At 44.1% G+C, this 21,742-nt stretch overlaps 1 protein-coding gene across 2 annotated transcripts in view; it reads right to left on the bottom strand.

Moving 5' to 3' along the window:
* The window catches only part of LOC116986828 (copine-8-like), a 300,796-nt gene that overhangs the window by 72,742 nt on the left and 206,312 nt on the right, over window positions 1–21,742 (bottom strand). Inside the window, exon 1 of one of the 2 annotated variants that reach the window (XM_033042551.1) lies at window positions 3,533–3,588. The exons of the other annotated variant lie outside the window; for it this stretch is intronic. The gene's annotated coding sequence lies outside the window, so the exon portion shown is untranslated. Of the gene's footprint in view, window positions 1–3,532; window positions 3,589–21,742 lie in introns of those variants that run through there. 2 annotated transcript variants of the gene reach the window in all.

Below are 21,742 nucleotides of genomic sequence, written 5' to 3'. Positions count from 1 at the left end.
AGGGATAGAGAATTATTTTCTGATTTTTCCCCCCCCCTCAAATTGGCATTGGGTTTAATCTGTTTTTTGCTGTCTTTTCTATGAAGCCAAATTTGGAGGCCAAAGAGAGGTTGGATAAACTTGGATTATTTTCTCTGGAGCTTCAGAGGTTGAAGGGAGATCTGATAAAAGTTTATAAAGTCATGAGGCATAGATAAGATAGACAATCAGACTTTTTCCCCCGGGTGGAAATGTCAATGACTTGAGGGCATTGCTTGAAGGTGAGAGGGCCAAAGTTTAAAGGAGATGTGCGGGGCAATATGTTTTACAAAGTGGGTGGTAGTGGAGGCAGGTACAATAGTGGCCTTTAAGAGGTTTTTAGATAGGTTTGTGGGTTTGTAGGGAATGGAGGAATATGGATCAATTGCAGGCAGGGGAGATTAGTTTAACGTGGCATCATGTTCAGCATTGATATTGCGGGTTTAAGAACCTGTTCCTGTGCTGTACTGTTCTATATTCTAGAATTTCAATTTGGGGCGCAGCGGTAGAGCTGCTACCTCATAGTGCCATTGACCCGGGTTCAATCCTGACTACGGGTGCTGTCTGTGTGGAGTATGTACGTTTTACCTGCATGGGTTCACTCTGGTTTCCTCCCACAGTCTAAAGACGTACAGGTTTGTAGGTTAATTGGCTTCGGTAAAAGATTGTAAAATTATCCCTAGTGTGTAGGACAGTGCTAGTATGTGGGGATTGCTGGTCAGCGCCGACTCGGTGGGCTGAATTGTTTCCGCGCTGTATTGTCCAAACTAAAATTAAACTAAACTAAACAGAAGGGCAAAAGAATTATACAATGATTTGTATCACCGTTGGACAGCAGCGTGGACAAGAAAAATCACCAGTTTTGGAAAACAGAGTGTTCTACCACTAAAAAGGCAAACCATTTTCTGTATTAGTTGCCAGGGAACCATGTAGTTAAGCCTTATATGAGAAAACAATTCTTCCCACCATTGCCAATGATGACATTGGAATTATTGTGGAACCCCTGATTAAGATTCGTCAGGCAAGTAAATCCAAATATTTGCACTGATCTGAAAGTCAAAAGAAGGACTTCCCGCACCCTCAAGACCCTTGCCAACTGTTACTGCTGAAATGCACCTGGCACGACACTTTCATAAGTTCATGTTCAGAAGTTTTAGGTGCAGAATTAGGCCATTCAGCCCATCAAGTCTACTCCACTATTCAATCATTGCTGACCTATCAGCACACAATATTCCAAATGCAAATATCTATATTACTAAAAGTCTGTTTTGGCCATCTGTGCTGCGATTTCCGAGAGAACGCCGCCACCTACGGCCGTCATTTTTGGCCACCTTGCCCTCCACAACCCCCCTCCCCTCCACATACCCCTACCCCCTTCCCTCCCCCTCCCTGCTCCCCACCTCTCCCCCTCCCATCTCAGCACACCCTCTCTCCTCCCCCTCTCTCCTCCCCCCTCTCTCTCTCCCCTCCTCCCCTCCATCCCCTCCCCCACCCTCCCTCCCCTAAGCCCCTCCCCTCCACACCCCCTACCCTCCACCCTCCCCACCTCTCCCCCTCACCCCCCCTCTCAGCACCCCCTCTCTCTCCCCCTCACTCTCGCCCTCTCTCTCTCCTCCCCCCACCTTTCCCCCCTCACCCACCCCCCCTCTTCTCCTCCTCTCCACCCCCCTATCCCTCTTGCCCCTCTCTCTGTGTCTCTGTCTCTCTCTCTGTCTCTGCCCCTTCTCTCTCTGCCCTCACTCTCTACCCCCCCCCCCCCCCCCCCCCCCCCCCCCCTAGGTGTGACTGCAAGTTGGGGGCTATGCGTCCGTAGATAGGGTGGTTATGGGGTAAAAGGAGCAAATTAATAATATTAATATAATATCAAGGGGGGTAATTAGTGTGAGTGCGGGGGGGGGGGATAGTTAGTGTGTGTGACGCTGCATGCCGCCTCCCCCCCCCACAACTGCACGCTGGGGGAACAGACCCAACGGGTCTGCACTTGGTCTAGTATATATATATATAGCTGGAAGAACTCAGCAGGTAAGGCAGCATCTGTGGAGGTAAAAGGATGGTTGACATTTCTGCTTTTAATTCCTCCATGCCCCTCTTTCTACTACGGGCTCATTCCACAAGGAGAATGTTCTCGCTGTCTGTTGTTCTGCACAACCCTCTGCTGGTTCTGTTTCAGAGCGACGGATGGAGAATTATTTTTTGAATGTTTTTTCTCCACATGTTGGCTTGGGACTTAATCAGTATTGCAGTCACTTCCAAGAGGTTAAATTATTTAAGAAAGGGCAAACAGAACTTTATCAACACATAGTGTGGAGCGGCACGGTGGCGCAGTGGTAGAGTTGCTGTCTTACATCGCCAGTGAACTGGGTTCGATCCTGACTACAGATGCTGTCTGTATGGAGTTTATATGTTCTCTCCATGACCATGTGGGTTTTCTCCGGGTGCTCTGGTTCCCTCGCACACTCACAAAGCTGTGAAGGTTTGTAGGCTAATTGGCTTTGGTAAAATTGTAAATTGTCTCTAGTGTGTAGGACAGTGCTAGTGTGCGGGGATCGCTGGTCGGTGCGGACTCTGTGGGGCAAAGGGCCTGTTTCCGCACTGTATGTCCAAACTAAACTGAACTAAACATGACATGCCCACTGTGGTAGCATTCAGCCATGTCTATTTAGTAACAGAGTGCTATGATATTGTGGTTAGCCCTTTAAGGGCTACTTGTTGAGATCATAACCGTGAGCAAGAATACTACCTATACTGGCCCCGCTCGTGCTCAGTTCCCAAAACAGTGCAGACCTCCATGAGGGACTCAGCTAGTGCTGTTTTAGAACTGGTATAAACCAAGTTTGGAAATATCATAAAAGCTTTATGAAACCATATTAGGAAGAATATAATTTTAACACGAGAATAGTGGAGCAGACAAATTTCTAGACTGCATATTTTCAATCTAAGAGTTTTCATGGTGCAGCAGTAATGTTGCTGTCTCACAGCGCCAGAGACCCCGGTTCGATCCAGACCTCGGTTGCTGCCTGTGTGGAGTTTGCACATTCTCCCTGTGACCTCCTTCCCCCCCCCCCCCCCCTCCCCCAAAGACGTGTGGGTTTTGTAGGTTAATTGGCCCTCTGTAAATTGTCCCTAGTGTGCAGGCAGTGGATGAGAAAGCGGGATAACGTGGAACTAGTGTGAACGGGTGATCGATGGTCAGCGTGGATTGCTGGGCTGAAGGGCCTATTTCCAGGCTGCATCTTCAAACTAAATCTGTAAAACAACTCATCTGATCGTAGTTACTGACTGTGACGTGTTGGACATTATGTGATTCTTAGAATTACTGCTTCGACATGAGGGAGGGTTTAAATAGAGATAGATTTGTAGAATGGCAGGTTTAAAGGTTCATGCCATTAAGTATGTAATTGCTCACTCTTTGCATTTGTGCATTGGTATTTTTCAGTCTCGTTGACATTTTGAATTCTGTTGAGAGATAATAACGATGTGTATTCCTGGAAGTGTTTAAGGAAATGGCATTCACCTTAAATTGATTGAGTGACCCAGTCTTGTTACCTTTGACAAGTCCCACTGGAGTCGCTGCCTGTGTATTATCAAAACAACCTCATTAATACACAGGAATGCACAGTTGACTATTGGTTTTCAAAATCAAACACATTCAGTTCTCAGTTTTAGTCACTTTACACAGAGTACAGAGTACAAATAAAAAGCATTGCAACATTAACTAAAAACATTTTTGAACTTTGTGTGTTGTGTGTTACAGAATTGACAGCAATCCTTGCTGCAATACCCTGGAGGGATGGTTTGTTCTCATTCTGGCTACAAGCAAGAATATTTTCATCAAAGGAGCCACTTGACATTGGTAGTCGACTCTTCTACTGGTCCAGGAGTTTAGCCTTTATCGGCCTGGAAAAAAAATGTTTGGCTGCCTATTGGTTTTGCAAAGCTATGAAACATAAAGAATTAAAGACCAAAAATAAGAGAAGGGGGAGGAGGGGGGCACACACCAAAAAGAAAATGCAGCGTTACATTAAAATCAACTGACAATTAATTTCCAATTAAACAAAAGCTGTAGAGGTAAAGAAAATGATGTTTCTACCTACACATTATAATACTTGTCCATCTATTGTACTTGAGTTTGAACTGATTGTATCCATGTGGGTGCACAGTGGCGCAGCAGGTAGAGATGTTGCCTCACAGCGTTGGAGACCCAGGTTCGATCCTGACTACAGGTGCTGTCTGTACGGAGTATGTACGTCTTCCCTGTGACCTTGTGGGATTTCTCTGGGTGTTCCGGTTTCCTGACACATCCGAAAGATGTAGTTTGCAGGTTAATTGGCTTCTGTAAATTGCTCCAAGTGAGAAGCGTGTGAAACTGGGATAACATAGAACGGGTATGTTGGTGATCAATGGTTGGCAAGGACTCGGTGTACTGAAGGGCCAGCTCCCACACTGTACCTCTAAACTAAACTAAACTAGCATTCCTGAGCAACCATGATTGAAGACCCTCGGACTATCTTTAACCAGACTTAAGCTTGCACTAAACTTTAGTGCACTGTGGGTGGCTCGATTGTAATCATGTATTATCTTTCCACTGACTGGTTAGCGTACGACAAAAAGCTTTTCACTCTACCTCGGTGCACGTGTCAATAAACTAAACTAAAACTAAACTGGATCAACAAGGTATCACTTTATTCCGGGAATAAAGAACTACAGATGCTGGTTTACAAAAAGAGACACAGAGTGCTTTAGTATCCTGTGACGTTTCGGGCCAGGACCCTTCTTCAGGCAGATGAAGGGTGCCAACCTGAAATGTCACCTGTCCATGTTTTCCAGAGATGCTGCCTGACCCATTGAGTTACTCCAGCACTTTATATCACCTTATTCTGCACTAGCGGGAGAGTCTAGGAGCAGAGGGCACAATCTCAGAATAAAAGGACGTACCTTTAGAAAGGAGATGAGGAGGAATTTCTTTAGTCAGAGGGTGGTGAATCTGTGGAATTAATTGCCACAGACGGCTGTGGAGGCTGTGAATACATATTTTTAAGGCGGAGATTGGCAGATTCTTGATTAGTACGGGTGTCAGGGGTTATATGGAGAAGACAGGAGAATAGGGTGAGAGGGAAAGATAGGTCAGCCATGATGGAATGGCCTAATTCTGTTCCTATAATGTATGAACATGAACTTATAGGATATCCCATTTTTTGGGGGGCATAAATATTCACTATTTATTATTGTGTTAATGTAAGGTATAAGATCTAAAGGAAGTGAAACTGATCATAAAGTTTCTATGTTTGTCAAAATTACATATGGAAATTTCAAGTTCAGACCACAATGAGGTGCTGTTGTCACATTCCAGCATCACCCCAAGATATAAGATCGTAAAGAGCTGCAAATCAAGTCCCATCAAGTCTCAAGAAGGGTCCCGACCTGAAACTTTATCTGTCCATTCCCTCCGCAGATGCTGCCTGACCCACTGAGTTCCTCCTGTACTGTGTTCTGCTCATAGAGAAAGCTTGGCTTACAGGCATGACCAGGATACTGGACCAGTGAAGAAAGCAACAGTAAGATCTGAATTGATGCCCACTGTTTTGCAACAGGTTCACAAGGTGGGACACGCAAATCAGTTGAAAGTGTGGCTACCCAGTGATGGACATCCTTGCAGGATTGGTATTATAAATAAATTGTAAATTGTCCCTAGTGTGTTGGCTAGTGCTAGTGCAGAGGGTTGTTGCTGGTTGGCGCGGACTTGGTGGGCCGAAGGGCTTGTTTCCACGTTGTATCTCTAAAGTCTAAATATGAGGCAAAGGCTCAGATTTGTGCCAATGTTCAATGTAAACCATACTGTCGGACCCTTTGATGGCACTTTCACATGCAGGCCTTGACTGACCCAATGGTCTTTACTGAGTGGTAGTGATTGAGAATTATACTGGCGTAAGGACTTGAAAGTGGCATGAACGCCAAAATGATATCTTTGGGTTTTTATTTTAAGATATCAGGCTGCAAACTGCCAGATTCCCAAAGCAAGGGTCACAAAATAATTTATTTGTTGAATTTGATAAATGGATGCCAAGTGGATATTTCCGATTAAAGAAAAGCAATTGGGACATTTATCCAGATATTTAGTGGACTTTATCCTGCACAAAATATTATTCCCTTTATATCTGTGCACTGTGGACGGCTTGATTGTAAATATGTGTAGTCTTTCCGCTGACTGGATAGCACGCATCAAAAATAGCTTTTCATTATACTTCTGTACACGTGACAATAATAAATTGAACTAATCTTTTATTATTTATTATCTATACAAATGCTCGTAACGTCTATCTTTTTACACATTTCGCTTCAAGTCAGTCCTCCTTGGCTCAGTCAAAACTAAGAAACTGTTTGGACAAAGAAATTTATTTTCCATTGAATAAAGAGATATGTTATATAATCTACACTAGAAGTTCAATATCAGAACAAAAGTCTTTCAACAAGATGCTGAACAGGTACATGGATAGTAAAGGGTTAGAGGGTTATGGGCCAAATGCGAGCAGGTGGGATTAGTGTTGATGGGGCAGCTTGGGTCGGCATGGGCAAGTTGGGCCAAAGGGCCTGTTTCCATGCTGTATGACTCTATCACCCCATACACAGTCCATAGACGATCACACAGTTGCTGAGGTCAGGGTTGTGCAGTGTTCAAGAGCTTGATGGCTGTTGGGAAGAAGCTGTTCCTGAGTCTGCCACGGAAACAGAGCATGTTTCCATGCTGCATGATTCTATGTTTTATGTTCTTTTTAATAAGCGAATCGTTGTTGTTAATAGAAATGAATAGTTAATACTATAGAACAAACCGCGTAAAAATTTCACTAAGATGCTGTGCAGGTATATATTATGTATCTCTCCCCAGTGAAAATATACAGAAATGAAACAGGGAATCATCTCCAACATGACCCGTTAAATCATAAACCTGGCAGCATTAGTCGATCAAATTATATGGGAATGAATAAACCAAGCCAAGTATGTCCACACCATGTACATAAATAAGCCACTAGTCAAACATACTGTGGATGGAAATGATTGTTATTCCTCTTAATAAGATGGAATTTTGATGAAACATCACTCGACATGAACTGCTTCAATCTCCTCATCTTCCTGTAAGGATGACCTAAAACTGTCATACACAATTATGTGCAAAGTGCAGCCTCGAAGCCCATGCAGGCATGGAAGAACTGACAGTGTGGAGAATCAAAGAACCATCAGATCATATCACATCACAATCAAGGCAGTTTTCACATATATATATATATATATATATATTTTACAATAATAATTCAAATATTTTTTTTAAAGTTCCCTGTAACAAAATTAAATATTTCATTTGGGGACTTTTCACTTTTGTCCTTCAGTCAGGTATTTTTGACAAAAGCACATTTGAATGTTAACTACTTTGGTGTCAGCCTTAGCTCAGTTGGGTGCTTGTCTCTTTGTTAAGGAGTCACACATGTGCCAGTCCCACACCAGAATTTGGTTGAATTTTGAGATACAGCGCGGAAACAGGCGCTTCCGCCCACCGAGTCCACATCAACCAGAGATCTCCAGAACATTTGTTCTATCCTACACACTGGGAACAATTTTACAGAAGCCAATCAGCCTACAAACTTGTACATCTTTGGGATGTAGGAGGAAACAAGAACACCTGGGGGAAACCCAAACAGTCACATGGAGAATGTGCAAACTCCACACAGACAGCACCTGCGGTCAGGGTTGAACCTGGGCCCCTGGTGCTGTAAGGCAGTAATTCTACCACTGCACCATTGTGCCGCCCTGTGAGCAGTTTTGTATTTTTCTGCAAAGATATAGACAATTGCGATGGAGACATTCTCTGAAGGTCTTTGGATGACAGCTCAGTGTTAGACACCTGAATCGTGCTGATTGCCAATATAATTTCCCTTCTCTTCTCTGTCAGCAGAAACAGCAGATGCTCAGACACTGCAAACTAGGCAGGCAGTTTCAGTTCAGTTATTCCACAGCCACGTCTTTGGCTCCCACAGTATCCTGCTTTGCAATTTCCCATGTGTTATCACAGTTTACCTCTCATCGGTGAACAGTTACAGTTGGGGGGGCACAGTGGCGGAGCGGCAGAGCTGCTGCCTTACAGCACCAGAGACCCAGGTTAGATCCTGCATTTGGCCCAGATCCCTCTAAACCTAAGCATTATCCATGTCTAAATGCTTCTTTAAACCTAGTGATAGTACCTGCCTCAACTACCTGCCTCAGTGCAGCACAGTGGTGCAGTGGTAGAGTTGCTGCCTTACAGCACCAAAAACCCAGGCTCGTTCCTGACTATGGCTGCAGACTGTACGAAGTTTGTACATTCTCCCTGTGACCGCGTGGGTTTTCTCTGGGTGCTCCGGTTTCCTTGCACACTCCAAAGACGCGCAGGTTTGCAGGCTAATTGGCTTTGGTAAAAGTTGTAAATTGTCCCAAGTATGTTGGATAGTGCTAGTGTTTGGAATGATTGTTGGTCGGCGTGGACGGGGTGGGCTGAAGGGCTTGTTTCTGTGCAGTATCTCTGTAGTAAAGTAGAATTTTGCAGAAGTTGCCACATTGAGTGATACAAAATAGGGCAAGATGAAACGGCTGTCAATTTATCTTCATAGACTTACACAGCATTGAAATAGGCCCTTCGGCCCAACTCATCCCCAACTTGCCTACCAAGATGCTCCATCTAAGCTAGTCCAATTTGCCAGCATTTGACGCATATCCCTCTAAACCTTTCCTATCTATGAACCTGCCCAAATGTTTTTAAATGTTGTTATATGACCTGCTTCAACTACCTCCTCTGACAGCTCATTCCTTATACCCACCACCCTCTGTGTGAAAATTTGCTCCTCAGGTACCAACAAATTATTTCTTCCCTCATCTTATGCCCTTTGGTTCTTGATTAACCTCCCTGGAAAAAAGACTATGCGTTCACTCTATCTATTCCTCTCATGATTTTATACATCTGAGATCACCTCTCAGTCGCTTGCGCTCCATGGAGTAAAGTCCTAGACTGGTCAACCTCTTCCTACTGCTAAGGCCCTCGAGGCCAGGCAACATCTTTGTAAATCTTCTCCGCACTCTTTCTGGCTTAATGACATCCTTCCCATAGTAGAGTGAGCAAAACTGAACCCCGATCACTGCCATTCTCCTTTATTGCAATAAATTATGAGAAAGATCATAAGACTATAAGAAATAGGAGCAAAATTAGGCCATTCAGCCCATTGAGTCCACTCTGACATTCAATTATGGCTGATCTATTTCAACCTCATTCACCTGCCTTCTCCCCATGAACCTGTTAATCTCCATTTAAAAAATACCCGATGATGGCCTCCACAACTGTCTGTGGCAATGATTACCACAGATTCACCACCCTCTGGCAAAATAAATTTGTCCTCATCACCATTCTAAAGGTACGTCCTTTAATTCTGAGGCTGTGTGCAATGGTTCGAGACTCTCGCATTAGTGGAAACATCCTTTGCACATCTACTCCATCTGGGCCTAATGTTCTGGGAAGCGGGACATGGCAGCTTCTGGGAGCTTCTTGGCCTTTCCTCAGTCATTAGGCAACCATCTAACAATTAAACCCCTTCCCTCTCGCCTGTATCCACCAATCACTCGCCAGCCTTTGCCATGCACCCACGTTTCTTCCAGCTTTCTCCCCTGTCCATCTCAATTAGTCTAAAGAAGGGTCCCAACCCGAATCGTCACCTATCCATGTTCTCCACGGATGCTGCCTGACCGGCTGAGTTACTCCAGCACTTTATGGGGTTTTTTTTAGACCAAGTAAAACATTTTCACCTCAGGACCAGGACATTTTCAATAATGTGTGGCACCCAGAACGACTACTACTCACCCTACATGCCCACCTGAGAGGTTATAATTCTAAAAGCACCTGACCATGAATCTGCTTGGGTGGAGATGCATGAATTTCTTATATATTTTCTTATATACACCCTAATCTTCACGCTGTCTCGGAAAAGCAGCCAATGTAATCAACGATCATTACAACCTAAAGAGAGGTGGGAGTGGGGCAAAGCCTGGCAAGTTGTAGGTGGAGGAAAGAAGGAACTGCAGATGCTGCTTTACACTGAAGGTAGACACAAAATACTGGAGTGACTCAACGGGGCAGCCACCATCCTGCTGAGTTACTCCAGCATTAAGTGATAGGTGGATACTGGAGAGGGGGGGTTGATTGGAGGATGGGGGACTAGAGTTGCTAAATTAGAACGGCTGGCATCACACAAAGACCTGCGATGTTTGTAGGCTATGAATCTATGAGGCTGCGAAAAACAGGAAAAACATATTGAAAGTTCAACAACTTTTCTGCAGGGTAAGCAACACATTTGAAGTATGGCAGAGCTTTCAAATATCACTTATCTGCATCAACTCTTTTTAGTGTGGAGACTGTGATCGCCCCCATCAATAAAGAACAGAGACTTGGCATCTTTTATAGTGGATGTGACTGCACATTTAACACCTCTATCTCCCACCTCTCTATCTCGCGGTAAGCAATCCTTTTTTTATTGCTTCATGAAGAAAGGCTTAACGTTTCTTCAGATCAGTCTTTGAAGTTGTAAATTTATTCAGAATCTATCTTGAAAGAGAGTCACTCTCTAATAGGATAGCTCCTCACCTCCTGTCTTAGATTTAGTAATTGGTACTTCAGAGAGCAGTGAATTTAGTTTACAGATACAGCATGGAAACAGTATCTTCGGTCCGCGCCGATCAGCGATCACCCGTACACCGGTCCTATCCTCTACACTAGGGACAATTTACCGAGGCCAATTAGCCTGCAAACCCGCATGTCTTGGGATGTGGGAGGAAACCGGAGCACCCGGAGGAAACCCTCGCGGTCACGGGGAGAACGTACAAACTCTGCACAGACAGCACCACTAGTCAGAATCGAACCTGGGTCTCTGGCGCTGTGAGGCAGCAACTCTACCACTGCGACACTGTGCCACCCGTCCGCTGCTCAGATTATGGTGGTGCATCAGAGGGCATTGTGTAGAGCAAATTATACCTGATAACTCACCAATCATCCAAGTTATCAGGACTTGTATTCAACCATTCTTCCAAGGTGTTGAAGGCTAGAAGATGTCACTATGCTATGAGATGTATAAACAAGGAACTGCAGTTGCTGGTTTATAAAAAAAAACACACGAAGTGCTGGAGTAACTCAGCGGGTCAGGCGCTGGAGAACATGGACGTTTCGGTTCGGGACCCTTCTTCAGACTGATTGTAGGAGTGGGTGGGCAGCAGGAATCACAGAGTGGGAGCAGTGAGAGGGGGTCTAACAGAACTCCCGTGGGAGATAGGAAGAGAGCTTCTACAACATCGGCATGGCTTGAGGACATTTCGCAGTGGAGCAGTTAAATGTAGAAACAAGGAATTGCAGATGCTGGTTTATCAAGAAAAGACACAAAATGCTGGAGTAATTCCGTGGGTCGGGCAGCAACCTTGGAGAACCTTGGAGTGACGTTTGGAGTTTGGACCATTCTTCAGACTGATTCAGGTCCCGACCTGAAACATCACCTATCCATGTTCTCCAGAGATGCCACTCGACCCGCTGAGTTAATCCAGCCTTTTATGTCTATTTTTCACTATGCTTTGATCCGTGTTCGGTACGGTCCAAGTACAATCCTTTACAATATGTTGAAACTAGTGTTGACTCCATCAACAGATAAAGAAGGGTGAATCATAGCAGTGGGGGAAATAGCAGCAAACGGCAGAAAACTGCTGTTCGGGGAATCTCAGAAGGAAGTCTTTCTTGGTTCATGATACCATCTGCACATTGGTGGCTCATCCAGCTGGAGGGATGATGAACTAAGTTGTAGATGACGGCCAGGATTTTTTTTTCGTATTTTGTGCAATAGTTTTAGCTTTTTAAAATAATTTATTTTAGAGATACAGCATGGAAGCAAGTCATTTGGCAAACCTACTTTCTCATCCACTCCAGTTTCAGTTTAGTTTAATGTCACGTGTACTGAGGTACAGTGAAAAGCTTTTGTTGCGGGCTAAGCAGTCAGCGGAAAGACAATACCTGATTATAATCAATCGATCCATTTACAGTGTCGCGATGCATGATAAGGGAATGACGTTTAGTGCAAGGTAAAGCCAGCAAAGTCCAATCAAGGATAGTCCGAGGGACATCAAAGAGGTAGATAGTAGTTCTGCACTGCTCTCTGGTTGTGGTAGGAAGATTCAGTTGCCTGATAACAGCCCTACACAATTTCTTCAGAGGTGGATTGACCTACAAACCCACACGTCTTTGGGTTGTGGGAGGATACCGGAGCGCCCAGAGGAAACCCACGCTGTCACAAGGAGCACGTACAAACTCCACAACGACATTGGAGAAATTGTGAAGATACAAAATTCCTAACGTATTTTCCAAGAGTTTTGTGGTGAAATTTCATATATTCATGAGGTGGGTCTCACATTTGAAAAGGTAGATGGCAGAAGAAAATCAAGATTTACATCTAGTAAGACCTGTGGTTGATATTGGTTGACAGGTTTATTCCCTAGGATCAGGATGGGCGGCACAATGGTGCAGCAGTAGAGTTGCTGCCATACAGCGCTGGGTACCTGGGTTCAATCCTGACTACGGGTGCTGCCTGAACAAAGTTTGTACGTTTTCCCTGTGACCGTGTGGGTTTTCTCCAGGTGCTCTAGTTTCCTCCCATATTCCAATGACGCGCAGGTTGTAGGTTAATTGGCCCCTGCAAATCATCGCTCTTTAAGATAGAACTAGTGTACGGGTGATCGCTGGTCAGCGTGGACTTGATGGGCCGAAGGGCCTGTTTCCAAGCTGTATCTCTAAACTAAACTAACAAAAAATCAATCCAAACATCACCATGAAACAAAATTAGAAAACGATTTGTGTCAGTAACCAATGAAAAGGCTGCATCCAGCAAAAACTGGTTGAACTTCGTAAACCCAAGCAACACGGCCGATGCTTTCTTCATAATTTGTGAATTTGTTACATTTGCAAGTGTTAATTAGTTTCACACACTTTCGTTAAATGAAAGTAGTGTTGTACATCTACATATGTGTCATGTCATTAACATTGTGTTTGAGCAAAACACAAAGCGCCGGAGGAACTCAGCAGGTCAGGCAGTATCTGTGGAGGGAATGGACAGGTGATGTTTTGGGTCGGGAGCTTTCTCCAGGCTGATGGAGGTTCTGAAGAAGGGTCCCGACCCAAATCACCACTTGTGCACTCCCTCCACAGGGGAGATCTGCAAAGGCTACTGGGGAGACTTTAAACTAGAATGGTTAGGGGGAGGGACTCAAATAGAGAAAGCTATTAGACAGTGTGTGAGGCAGGAGGCAGAGAAGGAAAGCATTCAGACCCAACATGTAGGGGGGAAAGAAGAAAACAATAATAAACAGAGAATAAGAGGTGGTGGGGTTCTTAAATGGGTGAGCAGAGAAGCAGAGGGGTGTAAAATGCGGGCGGAAGCAATAGGTAGCAAGGTGAAAAGTAAAAGTGGCAGGCAGACAAATGCAGGGCAAAAATCAAAAAGGGCCACTTTTCAACATAATTGTATAAGGGGTAAGAGCGTTGTAAAAACAAGCCTGAAGGCTTGTCTCAATGCAAGGAGCATTCGTAATAAGGTGGATGAGTTGAACGTGCAGATAGCTATTAATGATTATGATATAGTCGGGATCACGGAGACATGGCTCCAGGGTGACCAAGGCTGGGAGCTGAACATCCAGGGATATTCAATATTCAGGAGGGATAGAGAGAAAGGAAAAGGTGGTGGAGTAGCGTTGCTGGTTAGAGAGGAGATTAACGCAGTGGAAAGGAAGGACATTAGCTTGGAGGATGTGGAATCGGTATGGGTAGAACTGCGAAACACTAAAGGGCAGAAAACGCTGGTGGGTGTTGTGTACAGGCCACCTAGCAGTAGTAGTGAAGTTGGGGATGGCATCAAACAGGAAATTAGAAATGCGTGCAACAAAGGCAAAACAGTTATAATGGGTGACTTCAATCTACATATAGATTGGGTGAATCAAATTGGCAGGGGTGCTGAGGAAGAGGATTTATTGGAATGTATGCGGGATAGTTATCTAAACCAACATGTAGAGGAACCAACGAGAGAGCAGGCTATTCTAGACTGGGTATTGAGTAATGAGGAAGGGTTAGTTAGCAGTCTTGTTGTGCGTGCCCCCTTGGGCAAGAGTGACCATAATATGGTTGAGTTCTTCATTAGGATGGAGAGTGACATTGTTAATTCAGAAACAACGGTTCTGAACTTAAAGAAAGGTAACTTTGAGGGTATGAGACGTGAATTGGCCAAGATTGACTGGCAATTAGTTCTAAAAGGGTTGACGGTGGATATGCAATGGAAGGTATTTAAAGACTGCATGGATGAACTACAAAAGTTGTTCATCCCAGTTTGGCAAAATAATAAATCAGGGAAGGTAGTGCATCCGTGGATAACAAGGGAAATCAGGGATGGTATCAAAGCAAAAGATGATGCGTACAAATTAGCCAGAAAAAGCAGCATACCAGAGGTCTGGGAGAAATTCAGAGACCAGCAGAGGAGGACAAAGGGCTTAATTAGGAAAGGGAAAATAGATTATGAAAGAAAACTGGCAGGGAACATAAAAACTGACTGCAAAAGTTTTTATAGATATGTGAAGAGAAAGAGATTAGTTAAAACAAATGTAGGTCCCTTGTAGTCAGAAACAGGTGAGTTGATCATGGGGAACAAGGATATGGCGGACCAATTGAATAACTACTTTGGTTCCGTCTTCACTAAGGAAGACATAAATAATCTGCCGGAAATAGCAGGGGACCGCGGGTCAAAGGAGATAGAGGAACTGAGTGAAATCCAGGTTAGTCGGGAAGTGGTGTTGGGTAAATTGAATGGATTAAAGGCCGATAAATCACCAGGGCCAGATAGGCTGCATCCCAGAGTACTTAAGGAAGTAGCTCCAGAAATAGCGGATGCATTAGTGATAATTTTTCAAAACTCTTTAGATTCTGGAGTAGTTCCTGAGGATTGGAGGGTAGCAAACGTAACCCCACTTTTTAAGAAGGGAGGGAGAGAGAAAACGGGGAATTACAGACCAGTTAGTCTAACATCGGTAGTGGGGAAACTGCTAGAGTCAGTTATTAAAGATGGGATAGCAGCACATTTGGAAAGTGGTGAAATCATTGGACAAAGTCAGCGTGGATTTACGAAAGGTAAATCATGTCTGACGAATCTTATAGAATTTTTCGAGGATGTAACTAGTAGAGTGGATAGGGGAGAACCAGTGGATGTGTTGTATCTGGACTTTCAGAAGGCTTTCGACAAGGTCCCACATAAGAGATTAGTATACAAACTTAAAGCACACGGTATTGGGGGTTCAGTATTGATGTGGATAGAGAACTGGCTGGCAAACAGGAAGCAAAGAGTAGGAGTAAACGGGTCCTTTTCACAATGGCAGGCAGTGACTAGTGGGGTACCGCAAGGCTCAGTGCTGGGACCCCAGCTATTTACAATTTATATTAATGATCTGGATGAGGGAATTGAAGGCAACATCTCCAAGTTTGCGGATGACACTAAGCTGGGGGGCAGTGTTAGCTGTGAGGAGGATGCTAGGAGACTGCAAGGTGACTTGGATAGGCTGGGTGAGTGGGCAAATGTTTGGCAGATGCAGTATAATGTGGATAAATGTGAGGTTATCCACTTTGGTGGCAAAAACAGGAAAGCAGACTATTATCTAAATGGTGGCCGATTAGGAAAAGGGGAGATGCAGCGAGACCTGGGTGTCATGGTACACCAGTCATTGAAAGTAGGCATGCAGGTGCAGCAGGCAGTGAAGAAAGCGAATGGTATGTTAGCTTTCATAGCAAAAGGATTTGAGTATAGGAGCAGGGAGGTTCTACTGCAGTTGTACAGGGTCTTGGTGAGACCACACCTGGAGTATTGCATACAGTTTTGGTCTCCAAATCTGAGGAAGGACATTATAGCCATAGAGGGAGTGCAGAGAAGGTTCACCAGACTGATTCCTGGGATGTCAGGACTTTCATATGAAGAAAGACTGGATAGACTTGGCTTATACTCTCTAGAATTTAGGAGATTGAGAGGGGATCTTATAGAAACGTACAAAATTCTTATGGGGTTGGACAGGCTAGATGCAGGAAGATTGTTCCCGATGTTGGGGAAGTCCAGGACAAGGGGTCACAGCTTAAGGATAAGGGGGAAATCCTTTAGGACCGAGATGAGAAGAAACTTTTTCACACAGAGAGTGGTGAATCTCTGGAACTCTCTGCCACAGAGGGTAGTTGAGGCCAGTTCATTGGCTATATTTAAGAGGGAGTTAGATGTGGCCCTTGTGGCTAAAGGGATCAGGGGGTATGGAGAGAAGGCAGGTACGGGATACTGAGTTGGATGATCAGCCATGATCATATTGAATGGCGGTGCAGGCTCGAAGGGCCGAATGGCCTACTCCTGCACCTATTTTCTATGTATCTATGTATCTATGTGCTGCCTGACCTGTTGAGTTCCTCCAGCACTTTGTGCTTTGCTCAAGATTCTAACACCTGCAGTTCCTTGCCTCTGCAATGTGTTTGAACATGGTAGAAGTTGGATAGTGATGCATTCTTCGGCTAATTTGCCCTCTGCAATCTCAGATTAGTAGATCAATTTGTTACCTGTCATCCTGGTGCCCGAAGACGTGCGGGTTTGTGGGTTAATTGGCCCTCTGTAAATTGTCCCTAGTGCGTAGGGAGTGTATGCAAAAGTGGGATAACATAGAATTAGTGCGAACAGGTGTTCGATTGTCAGTATGAATTTGATGGGCTGAAGGGCCTGTTTCCGTGCTATATCTCTAAATTAAACTAAAAGTTCAACTTAAGAAACACCTCAAATAAATATGATACATCTTTTAGATCTGTGGTTCCTGTGTTTTACTTTGCACGTTACTGAACACCTAACTTACCCGAGGATATATCTTATAGACAGAAAACCTTCCAGAAGCATAGGCTGTTCCAAAATATTTTACAACTTGGAAATCCTTTGGAACTAGAGTCGCTGTTGGAACAGAGGCAATATGGCAGCAATTTGTGTGCAGCTGAGGTGGATCAATCTAGTCAATGGTATATCATAGAACATACAACTCAGGATCAGGTCCTTTGGCCCATAATGACTGATGTCAAATTAAACTGATCTCCTCAGCCTGCACGTGATCAATATCCCTCCATTTCCCTCATATCCATCCTTGTGCCTATCTTAAAGCCTCTCTATCATGAGCGTTTGGTTGTTCTGGGCCTGTACTTGCTGGAGTTTAGATAGATGAGAGAGGGGTCTCATTGAAACTTACCACATAATGAAAGGCCGGGATAGAGTGGATATGGAGAGGATTGGTGGGAGTGTCTAGGATCAAGAGGGCACGGCCTCAGAATAAAGGGAGGGACCTTTAGAAAGGAGATGAGCAGAAATTTCTTTAGTGAAAGGGTGGTGAATCTGTGGAATTCATTGCCACAGACTGCGGTGGAGGCCGATTATTGAATATGTGTAAAGTAGAGATTGTCAGGTTCTTGATTAGTAGGTGTGTCAAAGATTACAGGGGAAAGGCAGGAGAATGGGGTTGAGAGGGAAAGACTTTGGACCTGTCAGCTTACCCATCATTTGACACCTCCACCCTGGGAAAAAGATTCTGACTGTCTACCATATCTGTGCCTCCCATCATTTTATACACTGCTGATTTGTCAGTAATAAGCTGCTCAAAATACAAATAAATAGTTTGTAAATATACAGTCAATCCCTGTAGGCAGTGGGGAGATTGTATCAAGTCCAGATGTTTCAGTTCTGTGATTTTATTTTTAAGTGGTGCTATGCTGCACAGGTTATCAGTCGCTGACTGGGGAACTCCCCATTTGTCTGTTCTCCAGAGGAAGAGAACAACTTAAAGGTCAGAGACACTCTTCCAGGCTTATCTTTCAATATTAAATACAACAAGTATAATTGGCCAATGTCTCATTATAGCTATAAATAACTGCCGCACATTACCAGAGATAATGGGAAACACATTGGCCTTAATTTACTGATTGAAATCCTGAGGCTAATATTCTCGGTGAATCTTTCATTCAGACCTGGCTAGCAGCAGAACATCGAGACATTCAAAGATAGACACAAAATGCTGGAGTAACTCAGCAGGACGGGCAGCATCTCTGGAGAGAAGGAATGGGTGAAGTTTCTGAAGAAGGGTCTCAACCCGAAATGTTACCCATTCCTTCTCTCCGGATATGCTGCCTGTCCCGCTGAGTTACTACAGCATTTTGTGTCTATCTTCGGTTTAAACCAATAGGCCATCAAACCTGGCTCGGACAAAACTTTGATTATTAATAACCAATTATCTTTTGCACTTTATCATTTTATTTATTCATGTGTGTATATATTTATATTATAATATATGGACACATTGATCTGTTTTGTAGTAAATGCCTACTATGTTCTGTGTTCTGAAGCAAAACAAGAATTTCATTGTCCTATCAGGGACACAATAAACTCACTTGAACTTGAAGTTGAACATCTGCAGTTCCTTCCAACACATTAAGATGTGGTTCAATGTGATTGTTTACGTTATAGCCTACGGTGGTGAAGTGTCAAGAAAGAACTGCAGATGTTGGTTTAAAACCAAGATGGACACAAAAAGCCGGAGTAACTCAGCGGGTCATACATCATTTGTGGAGAAAAGGAATAGGTGACTTTTCAGGTCATCTGAAGAAGGGTCTCATAGATCATAAGATCATAAGTGATAGGAGTAGAATTAGGCCATTTGGCCCATCGTCTACTCCACCATTCAATCATGGCTGATTACCTCCCTTCTCCCCATTACCTCTGACATCCATACTAATCAAGAACCTATGGTATCTATCTCTGCCTTAAATATATCCATTGACTTTGCCTCCGTGGCCTTCTGTGGCAAAGAATTCCACAGGTTCACCACCCTGAGTTACTCCAGCTTTTTGTGTCTATTGACAGACATGAAGATGGTTCAAGAGCACTTCTGGCATGTGAGAGCTCAAGCAAGAACGGAGAGGAAATTTGACCGCAGTGAGAGACTGAGGCCCCTGAACTTGTCTCAGGTTATTGCTGTCACGTGGACCGAGATACAGCGAGAAAGCTTTTGTTTGTGCGCTATCCAGTCAAGTCATACTATACTTGAGTACTGTACAAGAAACAAAGATTTAATTTGTTGCTGACCACAAAGTCCTTAATATTTTCCGTTGTTACTTCACAATTCCTAATTAATCTGCAAAGAGTGCCGAGAAGATTTATGAGGATGTTGCCAGAACTCGAGGGCCTAAGATATAGGGAGAGGTTAGGCAGGCTTGGACTTTGTTCCTTAGCACGCAGGAGGCTGAGGTGTGATCTAATGGAGGTGTATAAAATCATGAGGGGAATAGACAGGGTAAATGCACAGAGTCTTTTACCCAGGGCAGGAGAATTAAGAGCCCGAGGACAGATGGCACAATGGGCTAAGTGTGCGACCGGAAGGTAGCTGGTTCGAATCCCGCTTGGAGTGCATACTGTCGTTGTGTCCTTGGGCAAGACACTTCACCCACCTTTGCCTGTGTGTGTCCTTGGGCAAGACACTTCACCGACCTTTGCCTGTGTGTGTGGATGTAATTATGTGAAGCACTTTGGGGTCAATGCAAGTTGACTAAAAATGTGCTATATAAATAAAGAAATAATTAATAATAAATTATAAATAGGTTTCAGGTGAGAGGGGTAAGATTTAATAGGAACTTGAGGGGCAGTTTTTTTCACACAGAGGGTGGCGGGTACATGGAATGGGCTGCCAGTGAGGTAGTTGAGACAGGTACAATAGCAACATTTAAAAGACATCTGGACAGGTGGAGAGGAAAAGTTTAGACGGATATGGACCAAACGCGGGCAGGTGGGACTAGCGAAGATGAGGCATGTTGGACAGCATTGGCAAGTTGGGTCGAAGGGCCTGTTTCTATGCTGTGCGGCTATATGACTTGACAGTGCTGACCATGTTGGCATACTGGGCATCGTTGTGGCATCTAAGATATTTTGGATGAAGGATATGTTCCATTTGCTCTGCTGTTCACGAAGGACCCACAGTCCTCATTATTGTATGATACTATCTATTTGTTTGATTTCCTGATGCCCTTTGAATAGAAAATAGAGAGAGGACGCACGCATATTGTTGCATTTTAAATGGACAGTGTATATAGTTGGGCCGAAGGGCCTGTGTCAGTGCTGTATGACTCCACGACTCTAATTTCTCTCACATATTTCTTTCCTAACACTCAAGGTCATGAATTGGATTTCATGTTTCATGTACTTTCTCATCATTAACCACATTAATCTCTACCTCAGTGGAATGAATTCTCACTGAGATGCACTTTGAAGTGAAATTCTACTGATGCATTACCGCATGCTTCCATGCACGACAGCGTGCTTCAGTGAATCTTTGCCAATCTCTATGCCCAGTCCAGAGCACTTCACACAAATCAGCAAAGAAAATGGATTGCTAAAATTACTGCTTGACTCTCAAGGTGAGTAATGAAATTCAATCAGTATAGGATAAATGGTGTCTTTGTGGCGATTGGACTGCGGTAAATGGCTGGAGACTGGATGTGACTGATTGAGAAACCCTCAAGTCTATAAAATAACAAGATACAATGAAGTGCACGGCATGGTGGTGCAGCGGTAGAGTTGCTGCCTCACAGCATCAGAGGCCCGGGTTCGATCCTGACTACGGGTGCTGTCTGTACAGAGTTTGCACATTCTCCCTGTGACCGTGTGGGTTTTCCCCAGGTGCTCCGGTTACCACCCACACTCCAAGGACGCACAGGTTCGTCGGTTAATTGGCTTCAGTCAAGATTGTAAATTGTCCCTCGTGTGTAGGACATGGTTAGAGAACAGGTGATCGCTGGTCGATGCAGACTCAATGGGTCTAAACCGAACTAAATGCAGATGGTGGAATCTTGAACAAAACACAAAGGCCAGAGGAACTCAAAGGGTCATGCAGCATCTGTGGTGGGAATGGACAGACAATGATTCAGGTCAGGACTTTTCTTTTGACTGATGGCGAAAGGGAAGAACTTCTCCAAAGTTGCCCCCCCTCCCCCTCCCCTCACTTGTGTCCACCTATCACTTTTAGAAACAAGGAACTGCAGATGCTGATTTACAAAGGACACGAAGTGCTGGAGTAACTCAACGGGTCTGGCAGCATCTCAGGAGATCATGGATGAGTGAAGTTTTGGGTCGATATCCTTCTTCAGACCATTGCCTTTCACAGACTTTGTCCCACCCTTATCTTTTCGTGCTTCGTCTCCCCTACTCCATCTGTCTGAAGAAGGTTCCTGATCCAAAATATCACCTGTCCATTCCCTCCACAGACATGTCCTGACCCACTCCAGCACTTTATGTTTGGTTCAAGTCTTGGTTCAAGGCCTCTGCAAGGCCCGGCATTATCGTTTGCAAGAACTAAGCTATTAGGTTATTTAATATACATGTTCTTGTGCAATAATTGACATAAATTGCATATGCACATTGAACACTAAAATATAATCACATGCCTGTTTGTTCCAAACTGGTCAATATAATCTCTAAATTATAGAAAATATATAAATATATGAGAACATAAATCCTTGATTAGTACGGGTGTCAGGGGTTATGGGGAGAAGGCAGGAGAATGGGGTTAGGAGGGAGAGATAGATCGGCCATGA

This window comes from Amblyraja radiata, chromosome 24 (assembly GCF_010909765.2).
Source record: "Amblyraja radiata isolate CabotCenter1 chromosome 24, sAmbRad1.1.pri, whole genome shotgun sequence".
Classification (NCBI taxonomy): domain Eukaryota; kingdom Metazoa; phylum Chordata; class Chondrichthyes; order Rajiformes; family Rajidae; genus Amblyraja; species Amblyraja radiata.
The sequence above is the reverse complement of the archived record's forward strand: the minus strand, read 5'-3'. Positions and strand labels throughout refer to the sequence as shown.